Source organism: Felis catus, chromosome B3 (genome assembly GCF_018350175.1).
Source record: "Felis catus isolate Fca126 chromosome B3, F.catus_Fca126_mat1.0, whole genome shotgun sequence".
NCBI classification, from domain to species: Eukaryota; Metazoa; Chordata; class Mammalia; order Carnivora; family Felidae; genus Felis; species Felis catus.
The window spans coordinates 143,519,148-143,537,849 of record NC_058373.1 but is presented as its reverse complement, the minus strand read 5'-3'; the positions used below and the strand labels follow the sequence as shown (position 1 = coordinate 143,537,849).

General features: G+C 40.5%; 1 non-coding gene across 1 annotated transcript; it reads right to left on the bottom strand.

Annotated features, from left to right (window-relative positions):
* Positions 1 to 9,153: 9,153 nt before the first annotated feature.
* On the bottom strand, positions 9,154 to 9,283 carry LOC111561225. Its single transcript, XR_002743580.2, has one exon. It is a non-coding gene; the product is annotated as a small nucleolar RNA SNORA33 (small nucleolar RNA).
* Between the last annotated feature and the right edge of the window lie 9,419 nt (positions 9,284 to 18,702).

The following is an 18,702-nucleotide window of genomic DNA, read 5'->3' as shown; positions in this document are numbered from 1 at the left end:
ACCGGCAAACAGATAATCTGACTTTTTCCTTTCCGATTTGCATGCTTTTATGTCTTTTTCTTGCCCGGTTGCTCTGGCGAGGACTTCCAGTACTGTGTTGAGTAGGACTGGTGAGATCTTAGAACCTCTTCTGTTTGTTTTTTCCCTCCACTCTTTTCTTTCCTCGTGCTTTATTCTGTTTTTTTTTAACGTTTTTTTAAAATTTATTTATTTTTGAGACAGAGAGAGACAGAGCATGAACAGGGGAGGGGCAGAGAGAGAGAGGGAGACACAGAATCTGAAACAGGCTCCAGGCTCTGAGCTGTCAGCACAGAGCCCGACGCGGGGCTCGAACTCACGGACCGTCAGATCATGACCTGAGCCGAAGTCGGACGCTTAACCGACCAAGCCACCCAGGCGCCCCTCTGTTGTTTTTTTTTTTTTTTTTTTAAGAATGTTTATTTATTTATTTTGAGAGAGGGAGCTCAAGCAGGGGAGAGGCAGAGAGAGGGGGGAGAGAGAGGATCCCAAGAAGGCTCCGTGCTGTCAGCTCAGATCCAGACGTGGGGCTTGATCTCATGAGCCGTGAGATCATGACCTGAGCTGAAGCCAAGAGTCGCATGCTTAACCGACTGAGCCACCCAAGTGCCCGCTTTGTGCTTTATTCTGGATGTTCTCTTCCAGGTGACAAAATTTGCTAGTGCACCCACCAAATGTGTTTACAATTTCGGTTATTCTATTATTATTTAGTTAATGAAATTTTTATTTATTTATTTGGGTCATAGCCGGGGTTCCCTGTTGATATGAATTGAATCATGTCTCCCCAAGTAACCTCCCGGTACCTCAGAATGAGACCCTCTTTCGAAATAGGGTCTTTACAGGTGTAATGAAGTTAAAATGAGGTCGTTATGGTGAGTTCCAATCCAGTATGACCGGGCCCTTATCAAAAGGGAATTTGGACCCGGAGACTGACAGCTACAGGGACACGACGAGAGGAGGCCCAGGAGATACCACCATGTGGGGAGGGGTCAGAGGTCGGAGGATGGCTGTCACAAGCCTGGAATGCCTGGGGTCACCAGAAGCTGGAAGAAGCAAGGAAAGTTTCTCCCCTGGAGCCTTTGAAGACAGCACAGCCCGGCTGACTCCTTGGTTTTGGACTCCCGGCTCCAGAAGCCTGAGACAAGACACTGGTGTCATTTTCAGTCACCCAGTTTGTAGTACGTTGATATGGCAGCCACGGGACACTCACGCACCTGGGAAGGAAGAGGTGAGGCAAAGGTCCTGGGCTACCATCGTCTTAGAGAGAGAGAGAGATCAGGCAGTCAGGAGTGACACAGGGCATGGTGGGTACAGGCTCAGAGAAGAGTCGGCTGCTTATTCTAGCTCAGCCTCATCTTGCAAGAGGCTGAGTATCAGCACGTTCCGTCCAGGAGGAGGAGTGGGGAATAGTGTACTTACAAGCCAGTGCCCAAGCCCCGTTCGTCAATGGTTCATGCCACGGAGTATTAACTCCCCTACTTTCGCACAGACGTGAGTGCTGGGCGAGTCCTGGGGCTTTTCATGCTGCCGTGGAAACCAGGACAACCCGCGTTGGACCCCAGTGGCACCCAGGGCGGGCCTGACGTGCAAGGCTGCTGAGGTGCACCTGCCTGGAGTCGGGGTGGGGGGGGCCCACCTAGAACCAGTTACCACGGTGACGGCTGACGCAGAACAAACGGCCAAGTGCTCTGGGACAGGTGCGGCCGAGAGAGCCTGCGCGGACCTTAAGAGGCACGTGATACGAGTCTATCTCTTTCTTCCTTTTTACACTTTTCGAATCTCTGCCAAAATTCTCAGCCTTGCCTTTTATCTACTTAAACAATCAACACGTACTTATTTTGAGATGTGTCTGACAGTCGATGAGAATGTCAATATCTGGATGCCCGTGGGGTTGTTACCGTTTTCCCTTGTACTTCTCCACCTTGTCTTGTCCCCTTGTAGGGTCGCTGTGGGACGGAACGTGTATTTGTCACATTAGAGAAACACTTCGAGACGCTGGAGGGTCTTCCTGCCTGTGGTTCAGGCTTGCTTCCGCCAGGCACCAGGGGGCACCAAAACCCTACGGTTGCCTTCATCCAGTTTTAGAGTCGAGAGATGATTCAAGGGTGAATTCTACTTCCCCACCCCCCAAAGGCTGGAATGCTTCTGCCCACCCCTCACCTCCCACCAAGCTGGTGGTCTCCATCCAAAGCAAAGGGGGGTGGTCTCATCTCTTTCCCTTAGGCTGACAGCTGATTTTCAATTTATTTTTTTATTTTTGAGAGGGAGAGTGAGACAGAGCACGAGCGGGGAGGGCCAGAGAGAGGGAGACAGAATCGGAAGCAGGCTCCAGGCTCCGAGCTGTCAGCACAGGGCCCGACGCCGGGCTCGAACTCACAAGCTGTGAGATCGTGACCTGAGTCGAAGCTGGATGTGCAACCCACTGAGCCACCCAGGCCCCCCGAGAATCTGATTTTCAAAATAAATAAAGGAACCTGGGGCATCCGAATGGTATCTTTAAAGAGCCACAAGTCAGATAGCTGTTGAAGTAAGATTTTGTATGCAAAGAAAATACCCTTCAAGACCGAAGGGTAAATAAAGACATTTTCAGACAGAAAAGCAGAGAGCCTTTGGCGTAAGAAGAACAACACGAAAGAAAATCCTAAGAGGCGTTCTTCGGGCAAAAGGATGGTCTCGGGAAGAAGAGAGATGCAGGAAGGCATAAAGAACAGCCAAACAGTAGATATATCAGTGCATCTTAGCGGATGCTGATAGTGGGTGGCAGCAATAACATCATGTTGGGTTAAACGCACGATAGGATGGAAATGTGCGGTGGCGTCCGTCTGTAATTTGGGGGGTGGGTAGAGCTGAAACGTTCTGAGATTTTTGCATTCTTCATAAAGGCATCATTTGATGTTAGACGTTGATGAGTTCAGGAAGCGTGTTGTAATCTCTGGAGTAACTACTAAAAGAATAATAAAAGCCTGTATAACTTCTCAGCTCATAGAGAAAAAAATGGAATAATAAAAAGTAATTCATTCAAAAGCCGATTGTCAAGAGAGCGAAAGGAATACAGATCGAATGGGAGAGCGTAAGGCACTTATTATTTTTAATAAACATGCCAGTAATTACTAGTATATTTGAGCCTAAATATGTTGATAGTTATGTTACATATGAATGGTCACCATTCTGCTGGTCACCAACATGGAATAACAGGGATCAGATATGTCCTACCGCCTGCATCAGTGAAAGAATGAATAAAATATACGAAGCAGTGGCTTTCAAGACCCAGGGCACCAGGCGACAAAAAGTGGTGATTCCTGAGAGACGAGAAGTATGTGGGGACGCCCTGTCATTGCCCCAGTGTCCTGCCTTGACAGCTTCCGGCATGGAGCTGGGTGGGCTCCTGAGGTTAAGAGGACGGAGCTAAGAGCCTGAGGAGGACAGGGCACATGACAGGACAGAGGGTCTGACAGGAGGGAGCTGCACAGGGACAGAACCCTGGAGATCTACGTGGGTAGCCCCCATCCCCAGTCCGGAGGATCCAGCCTAGTAGTGATCAGTGCATGCCTGTGAAGCAGTGACTTGAGCTGGGGAAAGGACCACCCAAAGGTTAGAGACAATAGTCCTCAGGGCTCACACAAGACTGTGAATAGAGCCTCCTCCAACCACCCATACTGGAAAACTCCACTGATGCATGGGACATTAGGTAGACTGCACAGAAGGGTTTGCCCTCAGTAGTGGGAAATAATTACTCCTAGACCAAGCACTGCTCTGGTCAACCTAACACATCTCCACAGGAAGATTCCAAAGGATCACACTATTTCCGAGGACATTAACAGCACCTCAGAACAAAACTCAAGAATATTCACAGGAAGACAAAATTAGCCAACGCCCAATAAGGTAAAATTTACAACATCTTTCACCAGAGCAAAAGTTACCGGGCATGCAGAAAGCCCGAAAAATGTGGCCCATCATGATGGGAGCAGTCAGTCCATTGAAACCAGCCCAGATCTGACACCAATTTTAGGATTAGCCGACAGGGACATTAAAGCAATTATTACAGCTGTGATTTCATATGTTCAAAAAGTCAAGTAGAGTCACGGAAGATGTCGACGGCCCAAGTCCAACTTCCATAGATGAAACAACAATCTGCGAGATGAACAGAGTCAGCAGACTTCCGGACACTGTGGAAGAAAATATCAGGAGACCTGAAGATGCAACAAATAAGAACTAAAATGGGACACAGAAAAGAGAATTAAAAAATGAAAAGAGAATCAGTGAGCTATGGGTAGGTTCTTGGGAGTCCTGGAAGGAGAGGAGAACGACGGGGGGACATAAAGAATGTTTGAAGAAATAATAGCTAAAGGTGCTTCAAATTTGATGAAAAGTATACGCTCACATCCTCAAGAACTCAGTGAATTCCAAACACAAGAAACCTGAGTAAAACCACCTTAAACACATCATAATCAAATTGCTCTAAAGTAGTGATTGAGAGAACATCTTAAAAGCAGCCAGAGAAAAGAAGACTTGTTATGTACTGAGGAACAAAGCTAAAGGTGACAGCAGATTTCTCATCAAAAACCATCAAAGCAAGGAGACAGCGAGGCAACATCTTCAAAATGCTGAAAGAAAAAAAAAAAAACCTACCCTCTTGTATCTAGTAAAATATCTTTCAACACTGAGGGTGAAATAAAGAACTTTTCAGAAATACAGAAGCTGAGAAAGTCGGTGAGCCGCACACCAGCACTGCAGGAAATGTTACTGGACGCGCCAAGCAGAGGGAACATGGCGCCCTACAGGAATGCATTTCCAACAAAGGAACAAAGAACACCTGGGACCACGGCCACATCAGCAAATGTGTAAGGTTTAAACAGTGGTTGAAGTCTTCTGTGAAGAACCATCATAACAGCATATTGCTGGCTTCGTACATTTGTAGAAGACAAAATGTGTGACGAGAGTAGCAGTAAGGTCATGAGTAGAGAAATGGAAGTTTACTAGTGTAAGTTTCTTCTACGAAACGGGAAATGGCGTATTAAGTGTAGACTGTGATGAGATAAAGATGTATACTACAATCTAGAAAACGCCCACAGAAGCAGTAAAGAGGACTAATAAGCCAAGAGAGATAAGATGGAATCATGAAAAACAAGTAATCCAAAAGAAGCCGGAAAAGGGGGATAAAGAGCACAGAGATGGATGAAACAGATAGAAAACAAATAGCACGTTAAGCTTAAACCTGATCAAAACTACAATGGAATGTAAATGACCGAAACACCCAAGTGAAAATCATAGATTGACAGACTGGATAAAAACGTAAGAGTCGACTGTCTTCTGTCCGTAGGAAATTCACTTTACATATACAGATAGATGAATAGATTAAAAGTGAAAGGAGGGAGCGTAGCATGCCATGCTAATACTAATGCAAAGAAAGCTGGAGTCACCAAGTAACCATTAAACAAAGTGGATTTAAGAGTGAAGAATATTACCAAGAATGAGGAAGCTCATTTTGTAATGAGAAATGTTTCATCGGGAAGACAAAACAGTCCCAAACCTGTACGCAGCTAATAACTGATCTGAAACACGCGGGAACAGACTTGGTGAGGAGACAGAGACCCAATCACACGCAGAGATTTCATCCCTCTTTTCAATCATCTATGAGAGCGATTAGACAGAAAATCGGCATGGCCGTGGAAAACTTGAACAACACTATCAGCTACCTTGACCCAATGGACCTTTACAGGACACTCTACCCAAAATTGGCAGGAATACACAGATTTTGGCATGTGTATGCATGCAGAATATTTACCAAGACTGATGATACTGGGAGCCATACAGTCAGTCTTGATACATTTAAAAGGATCCAAATCCTAGCAAATATGCCCTTTGACAACAATGGAATTAAATTAGAAATCGGCAACAGAAAAGTCTCCAGAAAATCCCCATATAATTGGAAATGAAATAACACACTTGTAAAATAATCCATGGATCAAAGAAGAAATCAAAACAGAAATTAGAACGTTTTAGGAACTGGATGCAAATGAAAACACAACAATATTTGATTTGTGGGACTCTATGAAAGCACTACTTAGGGGGAAATTGGTAGCAGTAAACATATAAATTAGAGAAGAAGAAAGGTCTCCGGTCAACAATCTCGGCTTCTACCTTAAACGAGAAAGATATGTGCGTTTTAAACACAGGTTTACATATATTGGTGAAAAAGTTATTTATAGTAGCTCTAAACTGGCAACAAAAACTGGGCAGAAAGAGAAAGTGGACGGAGGTGCTAGAGTGAGCAGACATGGACTTTATATGTTTTATTAAGTTTTTTATTTTAATTCCGGTTGGTTAACCTACAGTGTTACATTAATTCCAGGTGTATACTATAGTGATTCAACAATTCCATACATTAGTGCTCGTCAGGATAAGTGTGCTCTTTAATCCCCATCACCTATGTCACCCATCCCCCCACCCACCTCCCCTCTAACCATCTATTTGTTCTCTACAGTTAAGAGTCTGATTCTTGGTTTGTCTTTCTCTCTTTCTCTTTCTTTCCTTGGCTCATTTGTTTCGTTTCTTACATTCCATTGGTGAGTGAGATCGTATGGTATTTGTCTTTCTCCGATGGACCTATTTCACTTAGTGTGATACTCTCTAGCTCCATCCATGCTGCTGCAAATGGCAAGATTTCATTCTTTTTTATGGCTGAATAATATTCCATATATATCTTTGTCCATTCATCAATCAATGGACACTTAGGTTGCTTCCAAATCTTGGCTATTATAAATAATGCTGCTATAAACATAGGGATTGCATGTATCCCTTTGATTTGGTGTTTTTGTATTTTTTTTTTTTTTTTGAATAAATACCCAGTAGTGTGATTACTGGGTCATACAGCAGTTCTATTTTTAACTTTCTGAGGAACCTCCATACTGTTTTCCACAGTGGCTGCACCAGTTTGCATTCCCACCAACAGAAAAAGAGGGTTCCCCTTTCTCCACATCCTTGTTAACACCTGTTGTTTCTTGTGGTGTTGACTTTAGCCATTCTGACGGGTGTGAGCGGCTATCTTGATTTGCATTTCCCTGATAACAAGTCATGTTGAACATCTTTCCATGTGTCTGTCGGCCATCTGTATGTCTTCTTTGGAGAAATGGCTGTGTCTTCTGCCCATTTTTAATGGGATTATTTGTTTTTTGGATGTTGAGTTGTATCAATTCTTTGTATATTTTGGATACTAGCCCTTCACTGAATATGTCATTTCCAGTATCTCCTCCCATTCCATAGGTTTTTCAGTTTTGTTCATTGTTTCCTTCACTGCGCAGAAGCCTTTGATTCTGATGAAGTCCCAGTAGTTTAATTTTGCTTTTATTTCCCTTGCCTCAGGAGACATATCTAGAAAAATGTTGCTATGGCTGATGTCAGAGGAATTACTGTTCATGGTTTCTTCTAGTATTGTTATGGTTTCGGGTCTCACAGGTTTTTAGTGCATTTTGAATTTATTTTTGTGTATGGCATAAGAAAGTGGTCTAGTTTCATTTCTTTTGCATGTGGCTGTCCAGTTTTCCCAATGCCATTTGCTGAAGAAAGTCTTTTTCCCGTTGGATATTCTTTCCTGCTTTGTTGAGGATTAATCAACCATATAATTGTGGGCTTATTTCTGGGTTTTCTATTCTATTCTGTTCTATTGATCTATGTGTCTATTTTCCTGCCAGTGCTATACTGTTTTGATGACTACGGCTTTGTAGTATAACTTGAAATCTGGAATTGTGATGCCTCCAGCTATGTTTTTCTTTTTCAAGGTTGCCTTGGCTATTTGAGGTCTTTTGTGGTTCCATACACATTTTAGGGTTGTTTGTTCCAGTACTGTGAAAAATGCTGTTGGTATTTTGGTAGAGATTGCATTTAATCTGTACATTGCCTTGGGTAGTATAGACATTTTAACAGTATTTGTTCTTCCAATCCATGAGCATGGGATGCCTTTCTGTTTCTTTGTGTCATCTTCAATTTCTTTCCTCAGTGTTTTATAGTTTTCAGAGTACAGGTCTTTTACCTCTTTGGTTAAGTTTATTCCTAGGGGCTCTATTAGTGCTTTATTATTTTTGGTGCAATTGTAAACGGGATTGTTTTCCTAATTTCTCTTCATCAGACATGGACTTTAAAGTAACCATCATCAACGTGCTTAAGGCAACAGGAAAAAGATCAAGAAAATGCATAAAAAGGTGGAGAATTTCAAAAGAGAACTGGAATCCATTAAAAATAATCCAACAGGAATTCTAGAGCCGAAAAAGACAGTATCTGAAATAAAAGGACTCACTAGAAAGATTTAACAAAAGATTAGACAAAGTGGAAGACAGATTTATTGGGTGATGATGGCATCTACTTCCAGCCTCTCACTTTCAACCTTTCTGTGCCCTTCAGCCATTCCTCTGTGTAGAGTGTCCACCTGGTCAACAGCACACAGTGGGTCTTGATTTTTACCAAGCCTGACATTTTTGTCTTTTAATTGGAGTGTTTATTCCATTACATTTAATAAAATGAACTTATGGTTAGCTTTAAGTCTTCCATCCTACCATGTTTTCTATATGTTCCATTCTGTTTCTTTTTCCTTAACCGACCTTTCCTACTTTATTTGAGAATAATCAAGTATTAGTACATTTGACCTGTTAGATCTTTAGGTAGGCATTTTTGTATCACTTTAGTGGTTTTATAGGCTAGAGACTTCAATATGCATTTCTGATTTGCTACAGTCTCCCTTAAATTCACACTTTTATCACTTCCCAGACAGTGCAAGAATGTTAGAAAAGCTTTGCTACAATTTTCCCCTTCTGCCCTGTATGCTGACGTTTTCACATATTTTTACTTCTCTTTTATAAGTTTTAAACGGTTAACATATATTCATAAAAATAATGTAAATATATATTTAACCACTTACTCCTCATATTCCTCATTCTTTCCCATAATTCTGTGCCTCCCTCTGGGACTATTTCCATTTGTTCTAAAAAAACTTGCTTAGTATTTCTTGTATACTAAGCTAGTAAGCTGGTGACAAAATCACTTCGCTTTTGTTTGTCTGAAAATTTTGTTCATTTCACCTTCATTTTTTTCTTTCTTTTTTTTTTAAAGAACTTTTTATTTATTTTTAATCATTTATTTTTTTCTTGTAGTCATTTCCAGGGATCTTAATGACTTCAGTGTCTTTAAGGCTCGTAACATGGCATTACTTTTGCCAGTGTTTTTTAAATTTCTGCAGAAACACATTCAGGTAAAAAGATTCATTGGCCGGCTTAAGAATTTTATATATTGAAACAACTATAGATTTATTGGAGGTTGCGAAGATAGCACACAGAAGTCTCATATGCTCTTCCTTCAATGTTTCCAGTAGTTGCATCTTGTATAATTATGGTGCCTATCGCAAGCAGAGAACGGACATCGGTATGATGTGTATGCGCAGTTGTATACCATCTTGTTACACGTGTAGATTCACACAATCGTTTCTGAAGTTGAGGCACAGAACCATTCCATCACCACAAAGATCTGTTGGTGTCCACATTTTGCCACCTTGAGTGAAATATAGAAAACTTCCTCCCTTTCGGTCCCTTTGCCTCCCCTGTTTCTAATAGAATTATCTTAAGGATTTCCTCTAGACACATTGAAATCTATATCCGGCAGTGTTACACCTTTTGGTTTGGCCATCAAACATAATTTAGAAAACTCAAGAGAGAAGAAAACTCTATTGCATTTACTCACTATTTGCTCCTGATGCTGTTCCTTTTTCCTTTCTGATCTTCCAAGATTCCTTTTTTTTTTATCATTTCCCTTCTGTTTCAAGAACTTCCTTTGGCCAGTCTTTTAAGATCTGCTGGTATAAAATTCTTTTAGCTTTTCTTCACCTTAGAGTATTTTACTTCCCGTTCCTTCTGGAAGGAATTTTGCCTGATACAGAATTCAGAGCTAACAGTTCTTTGCTTTTAGCGCTTGAAAAAACGGGTCACTTCCTTTCAGCCTCCCTGGTTTCTGAAGAGAAATCCACTGCCACTCAAGCTGGCTTCCTCCCATAGGTTACATGTCCTTTCTCACTGCTTCAAGATTTTTCCTTGGTCTTTAGTTTTCTGAAGTTTGATCAGGATGTGTTGTGGTGTGGGTTTCTTTGGGTTTATCAGGGTGGGTGTTGGCTCAACTTCTTGAATGGGTAGGTTTATGTCTTTTGCCAAATTTGGGATGCCTTCAGCCATATTTCTTTGAATGGTTTTCTGGCTCTGTACTCTTTGCTCTTTCTTCGGGGACTCCAATGACATGAATGTTAGACCTTTTGTTATCATCCCACAGGTCCCCGAGGGTCTTTCATTCTTTGGTGTTCTATTTTTTCTCTGTTCAGATTTGTTGCTTTCGGTTTTTCTACCTCCACGTTCACTGATTCTTTCCTCTGTCCTATCCATTTTTCTGTTGACTCCATACAATGAGACTTTAATTTGGGTTAATATATCTTTTAGTCCCCAAATTGCCATTTGGATCTTCTTTCTATTTTCTGTTTCTTTGCTGAAACTTTCTATACTTTTATTTGTTTCAAGTGTGTTTGTAATTGCTCATTATGATGAGCTGCTTTAAAATCCCTTCTGGATAATTCCAACACTAGTATCATCATCTCCTTCTTAGCGTCTATTAATTGTTTTCTCACTCACTTGATGTGCTCCTGGTTCTAGGATAATTCTGGCTTTTCTATTAGATCCTGAATATCTTGGAAATTATGTCTGAAACTCTGGATATTGTCTCACACATCCCATTGCTGTATTCTCATTTTTTTTCTCTTCCAGTTTTTCGGGCTTCATTTTGGTCAACTCCTATGGACTTGTCTTGAAGTCCACTAATCCTTTTTTTTTTTACACTGTGTCAGATAATGAAATTTTAAATTCTTGATTGCCATCTCATTCTTTTCTAGAGACTCCATTTATCTGTTGAAATTCCCCATCTTTTAATACGTGTTGGCTATCTTCTGCTCTAATCTGATTTTTAAATATTTATAATAGTTATCTTAAAGCTTTTGACTGCTAAATTCAGCATCAGGGTCATCTATTGGTCTGTTTCCTGTGACAGTTTTTTCCCCCCTGATTTGGGGGTCACATTTTTCTGCTTCTTTGCATGTCTTGTAAATAGTGACTTTATGCTGAGCATTTTCTTAAAAAAAAAAAAGGCTGAAATAAATATTAATTTTCCCCCAGAGACAGTGTGCCCTTTTCCCTTTTACGCAGGTAGAATTAGGAGTTTGGTCAGGTCTGGGTTACTGGTCTAGTTAGTTTGAGTTCACCTCTGGTTCTGAATATTTTGAGGGTATGGTCTGTTCTGTTTGCATAAGAGATTTCTTCCTCCAGCAGGACATTGGTATGTAAACACCACAAGATTATTTTTTATCTCTGTGATTCACTCTGGATTTTCTCTGACTTTCTCTTTTGCTCTTAATACCACCTATTGAATTTTTAATTTTAATATTTTTCATTTTTAGAACTTCCATTAGACTCTTTTAAAAGTCTAAATCCCAGGTCCTCAGTGAATTTCCCTCTTTCCTTGCACATATGAATCAGAGTTATTTTAAAATTCTTTCATTGCTAGCCTCAAATGTCTGAATCATCTGTGATTCAAAACTTCACAAAAATCATTTATGATTCAAAACCTATTGTTATTATTATTATAGTTTTGGTCTCTTTTGTCATTTGGTGTCTTCACCAAAATGAAACTTGTGGGTTTCAGTCATTTGGTCCTTTATTTTAAAAATAAATTTTTAAAAAATGTTTATTTTTGAGAGTGAGAGAGAGAGAGAGAGAGAGTGCGAGTGAGGGAGGGGCAGAGAGAGAGGGAGACACAGAATCGGAAACAGGCTCCAGGCTCTGAGCTGTCAGCACAGAGCCTGATGCGGGGCTCAGACTCTAGAACCACGAGATCATGACCTGAGCTGAAGTCATATGCTTAACTGACTGAACCACCCAGGCATCTCGATCCTTTTTTTTTTTTTTTTTTTTAAATGCGTTACAATTTTTGTTTGGATGCCAGATGTTGTAGATATAAAGGTGAAGAGACTCTACATTATGTTATTTTCCTCCAAAGAGGCTTTTTCTTCCTGCATGCAGTCTACCAGATCTCCTTGACCTTGCTGAGCGTTGGTCTTGAGTTCTATTAGGGTTGGCTTATTCTAATTTCCCCTCACTCCTAGGATAATCTGTACTCCTTGATGTGATCCTTAGTCCCAGAGCATTTCCCTAGCTTCTAAGATGTGGCCCATTTGCAGTCTCATCTGAAAGCCCAGGGGCTCTCCCAAAGACCCTCAGTCCTGCGGGGCATGAACTCCAACATCTGCCTCTATCGTTCTTCACTGGCTGGTGTGTCCCCCCTTAGCTCCTTAGTCTACCAATTTGTTTGCATGGAGTCTTAGGGTCTCACCCTGAGCAATCCCAACTTGAGACGGTGACTTGAGAGGCATTCGTGCAGAGAATTTCACCATCTCACAATTCTACCCCTCAAGTCCCAGCTGATTTGGCACCTCTGAATCCACTCTGTCTCCCCAATCCCCTAGGTCTTCTGCCTTCTGGCTGGATTTGCTGTCCTTGCATTGGGAAGTGGAAAATGCCCCTACGGAAAAAGTGGGGATGTTTGTGCAGTTCCTACCACGCACTTCTCTCCTCTCGCAGGGCGTATCCTTTCAAGTTCTGTCCGCCTTGGCTGTTCTCCAGTGCCCTCCCAAGGTTTTTTCATCTATTTTTCAGTTGTTGTCAGCAAGGGGCTTAGCTCTCCAAGGCATTTCCTATGGCCGGAGCTGGAATCCTCCTTTTAAAATTTCATTTTTTAAATTCAATGCTTTATGCTCATTGGTGATAAAATTCCACCCAAGTTGTCTGATGGGAGCTTCCTCAGGCCAATTCTTATAAAATTTCGACATGTCTCCATGAGTTTTGAATGCTTCCTTACTTTCTGGCACCAATAATTTTGACTTTTCTTGCCCCAGGCCTGTTACCAACTTCTAGGTCAATTCAGCGGAGAGAGCTAACTAGTAAATATTTAAGAATTAGCTCATATTGATAGTTCTAATTTCATTCCAACATCTTGGGGTTCTTCCAGTCCTCCCCACCTCATTTGTGCACCCTCCTTCTTGTACAAAGAACCTTGGTTTTTAATAACATCCATGTTTACTTTTTTGCTCAACCCTACGCAGAAAATAGTTTAAGAATTGCAGTGCCCAAATCCACTGGCAACAATGGACTTCTCACTAAAAGTTCAGACTTTCTTTTCTTTTTCAAGGCTCAGAATTTTTCTTTTTAATTTAATTTTTTATTCTTTAAAATTTACATCCCAATTAGTTAGCATATAGTGCAACAATGATTTCAGGAGTAGATTCCTTAGTGCTCCTGACCCATTTAGCCCATCCCCCTCCCATAACCCCTCCCCAAACCCTCAGTTTGTTCTCCATATTTATGAGTCTCTTCTGTTTTGTCCCCCTCCCTGTTTTTATATTATTTTTATTTCCCTTCCCTTATGTTCATCTGTTTTGTCTCTTAAAGTCCTCATATGAGTGAAGTCATATAATTTTTGTCTGTCTTTGACTGACTAATTTCACTTAGCGTAATACCCTCCAGTTCCATCCGTGTAGTTGCAAATGGCAAGATGTCATTCTTTTTGATGGCCGAGTGATACTCCGTTGTATATATAAACCACATTTTCTTTATCCATTCATCCATAGATGGACATTTGGGCTCTTTCCATACTTTGGCTATTGTCGATAGAGCTGCTATAAACATGGGGGTGCATATGTCCCTTCGAATCAGCACACCTGTATCCCTTGGATAAATGCCTAGTAGTGCAATTGCTGGGTTGTAGGGTAGTTCTATTTTTAGTTTTTTGAGGAACCTCCATACTGTTTTCCAGAGTGGCTACACCAGCTGGCATTCCCACCAGCGGTGCAAAAGAGATCCTCTTTCTCTGCATCCTCGCCAACGTCTGTTGTTGCCTGAGTTGTTCATGTGAGCCATTCTGACAGGTGTGAGGTGGTGTTGAGCATTTTTTCATGTGTCGGTTGGCCATCTGGATGTCTTCTTTGGAGTGTCTATTCATGTCTTCTGCCCATTTCTTCACTGGATTATTTGTTTTTTGGGTGTTGAGTTTGATAAATTCTGTATAGATTTTGGATACTAACCCTTTATCTTATATGTTATTTGCAAATATCTTCTCCCATTTGTCAGTTGCCTTTTAGTTTTGCTGATTGTTCCCTTTGCTGTGCAGAAGCTTTTTATTTTGATGAGGTCCCAGTAGTTCATTTTTGCTTTTGTTTCCCTTGCCTCTGGAGACGTGTTGAGTAAGAAGTTGCTGCAGCCAAGATCAGAGAGGTTTTTGCCTGCTTTCTCCTTGAGGATTTTGATCGCTTCCTGTCTTGTGTTTAGGTCTTTCATCCATTTTGAGTTTATTTTTGTGTCTGGTGTAAGAAAGTGGTCAGGTTTATTCTTCTGCATGTCGCTGTCCAGTTTTCCCAGCACCACTTGCTGAGGAGACTGTCTTTATTCCATTGGATATTCCTGCTTTGTCAAAGTTTAGTTGGCCATATGTTTGTGGGTCCATTTCTGGGTTCTCTATTCTGTTCCATTGATCTGAGTGTCTGTTCTTGTGCCAATACCATACTGTCTTGATGATGACAGCTTTGTAGTATAGCTTGAAGTCTGGGATTGTCATGCCTCCTGCTTTGGTTTTCTTTTTCAAGATTGCTTTGGCTATTCGGGGTCTTTTCTTGTTCCATACAAATTTTAGGATTATTTGTTCTAGCTCTGTGAAGAATGCTCATCTTATTTTGATAGGGATTGCATTGAATATGTAGAGTGCTTTGGGTAGTATCGACATTTTAACAATACTTGTTCTTCCTATCCAGGAGCATGGAATATTTTTCCATTTTTTTGTGTCTTCTTCAATATCTTTTATAAGCTTCCTATAGTTTTCAGCATATAGATTTTTCACCTCTTTGGTGAGATTTATTCCTAGGTATTTTATGGTTTTTGGTGCAACTGTAAATGGGATTGATTCCATGATTTCTCTTTCTGCCGCTTCATTGTTGGTATATAGGAATGCAACCAATTTCTGTGTATTGATTTTATAACCTGCAACTTTGCTGAATTCATGAATCAATTCTAGCAGGTTTTTGGTGGAATCTTTTGGGTTTTCCATATAGAGTATCATTTCATCTGTGAAGAGTGAAAGTTTGACCTGCTCCTGGCCGATTTGGATGCCTTTTATTTCTTTGTGTTGTCTGATTGCAGAGGCTAAGACTTCCAATACTATGTTGAATAATAGTGGCGAGAGTGGACATCCCTGTCTTGTTCCTGACCTTAGGGGGAAAGCTGTCAGTTTTTCCCCATTGAGGATGATATTAGCATTGGGTCGTTCATATATGACTTTTATGATCTCGAGGTATGCTCCTTCTGTCCCTACTTTCTTGAGGGTTTTTATCAAGAAAGGATGCTGTATTTTGTCAAATGCTTTCTCTGCATATGTGGAGAGGATCATATGGTTCTTGTCCTTTCTTTTATTGATGTGATGAATCACGTTAATTGTTTTGTGGGTATTGAACCAGCTCTGCATCCCAGGTATAAATCCCACTTGGTTGTGGTGAATAATTTTTTAAATGTATTGTTGGAGCCGGTTGGCTAATATCTTGTTGAGTATTTTTGCATCCATGTTCATCAGGGAAATTGGTCTATAGTTCTCCTTTTTAGTGGGGTCTCTGTCTGGTTTTGGAATCAAGGTAATGCTGGCTTCATAGAAAGAGTTTGGAAGTTTTCCTTGCATTTCTATTTTTTGGAACAGCTTCAAGAGAATAGGTGTTAACTCTTCCTTAAATGTTTGGTAGAATTCCCCTGGAAAGCCATCTGGCCCTGGACTCTTGTTTTTTGGGAGATTTTTGATTACTAATTCGATTTTCTTACTGGTCATGGGTCTGTTCAAATTTTCTATTTCTTCCTGTTTCAGTTTTGGTACTGTATATGTTTCTAGGCATTTTTCCATTTCTTCCCAATTGCCCATTTTATTGGCATATAATTGCTCATAATATTCTCTTATTATTGTTTTTATTTCTGGTGTGTTGGTTGTGATCTCTCCTCTTTCATTCTTGATTTTATTTGGGTCCTTTCCTTTTTCTTTTTGATCAAACTGGTTAGTGGTTTATCAATTTTGTTAATTCTTTCAAAGAACCAGCTTCTGGTTTCATTGATCTGTTCTACTGTTTTTTTTTTTGGTTTTGATAGCATTGATTTCTGCTCCAGTCTTTATTATTTCCTGTCTTCTGCTGGTTTTGGCTTTTATTTGCTGTTTTTTTTTTTTTCCATCTCCTTAAGGCGTAAGGTTAGGTTGTGTATCTGAGATCTTTCTTCCTTCTTTAGGAAGGCCTGGATTGCTATATACTTTCCTCTTATGACCGCCTTTGTTGCGTCCCAGAGGTTTTGGGCTGTAGTGTTATTTTCACTGACTTCCATATACTTTTTAATTTCCTCTTTAACTTCTTGGTTAGCCCATTCATTCTTTAGTAGGATGTTCTTTAGTCTCCAAGTATTTGTTACCTTTCCAAATTTTTTCTTGTGGTTGATTTCGAGTTTCATAGCATTGTGGTATGAAAATATGCACGGTATGATCTCGATCATTTTGTACTTACTTAGCGCTGATTTGTGTCCCAGTACATGGTCTATTCTGGAGAACGTTCCATGTGCACTGGAGAAGAATGTATATTCTGCTGCGTTAGGATGAAATGTTCTGAATATATCTGTTAAGTCCATCTGGTCCAGTGTGTCATTCAAAGCCATTGTTTCCTTGTTGATTTTTTGATTAGATGATCTGTCCATTGCTGTGAGTGGGGTGTTGAAGTCTCCCACTATTATGGTATTACTATTGATGAGTTTCTTTATGTTTGTGATTAAATTATTTATATATTTGGGTGCTCACACATTTGGCGCATAAATGTTTACAACTGCTAGGTCTTCTTGGTGGATAGACCCCTTGATTATGATATAATGTCCTTCTGCATCTCTTGATACAGTCTTTATTTTAAAGTCTAGATTGTCTGATATAAGTATGGCTACTCTGGCTTTCTTTTGTTGACCATTAGCATGATAGATGGTTCTCTATCCCCTTATTTTCAATCTGTAGGTGTCTTTAAGTCTAAAGTGGGTCTCTTGTAAACAGCATATAGATGGGTCTTGTTTTCTTATCCATTCTGTTACCCTATGTCTTTTGGTTGGAGCACTGAGTCCACTAACGTTTGGAGTGAGTACTGAAAGATATGAATTTATTGCCATTATGATGCTTGTAGAGTTGGAGTTTCTGGTGGTGTTCATGGTCCTTTCTAATCTTTGTTGCTTTTGGCATATATATATATTTTCATCTTTTCTCCCCTCTAAGAGTCCCCCTTAAAATTTCTTGCAGGGCTGGTTTAGTGGTCACAAACTCCTTTATTTTTGTTTGTCTGGGAAACTTTTTATCTCTCCTTCTATTTTGAATGAAAGCCTTGTTGGATAAAGAATTCTTGGCTGCATATTTTTGATTCAGCACATTGAATATATCCTGCCACTCCTTTCTGGCCTGCCAAGTTTCTGTGGATAGGTCTGCTGTGAACCTGATCTGTCTCCCCTTGTAGGGTAGGTTAGGGACTTTTTTTCCCTTGCTGCTTTATGATTCTCTCCTTGCCTGAGTATTTTGTGAATTTGACTATGATATGCCTTGTTGATGGTCGGTTTTTGCTGAATCTAATGGGGGTCCTCTGTGCTTCCTGGATTTTGATGTCTGTGTCTTTCCCCAGGTTAGGAAAGTTTTCTGCTATGATTTTCTCACATAACATTTCTACCCCTATTTCTCTCTCTTCCTCTTCTGGGACTCCTATGATTGTGATGTTGTTCCTTTGTAATGAGTCACTGATTTCTCTAATTCTTAAATCGTGCTCTTTCGCCTTAATCTCCCTCTTTTTTTCTGCTTCGTTATTCTCTATAAGTTTGTCCTCTATATCGCCGATTCTCTGTTCTGCCTTGTCCATCCTTGCCATCGCTGCATCCTTCTATGATTGCAGCTCAGTTACACATTTTTAATTTCATTCTGGCTATTTTTTACTTCTTTTATCTCTGAAAAAAGGGATTCTAATCTATTTTTGACTCCAGCTAGTATTCTTATTATCGTGATTCTAAATTCTGATTCAGACATCTTGCTTGTATCTGTGTTGGTTAAATCCCTGGCTGCCGTTTCTTCATGCTCTTTCTTTTGGGGTGAATTCCTTCGTTTTGTCATTCTGAAGTGAGAAAAGGAATTAATGAGGTAGAAAAATTGAAATAAAAAAATTAAAATTAAAAAAATATTAAAATTGAAAAATTAGGGGCACCTGGGTGGCTCAGTCGGTTGAGCGTCCGACTTCAACTCAGGTCACGATCTCATGGTCCGTGAGTTCGAGCCCCGTGTCGGGCTCTGGGCTGATGGCCCAGAGCCTGGAGCCTGCTTCCGATTCTGTGTCTCCCTCTCTCTCTGCCCCTCCCCCGTTCATGCTCTGTCTCTCTCTGTCTCAAAAATAAATAAACTTTAAAAAAAAATAAAAAAAATAAAATTGAAAAATTAAACACACACACACACACACACACACACACACAAATCGAATAAATGATGCCAGATCCTAGGTGTTTTGGTCTGGGTGTTGAAAATGGTTTGACA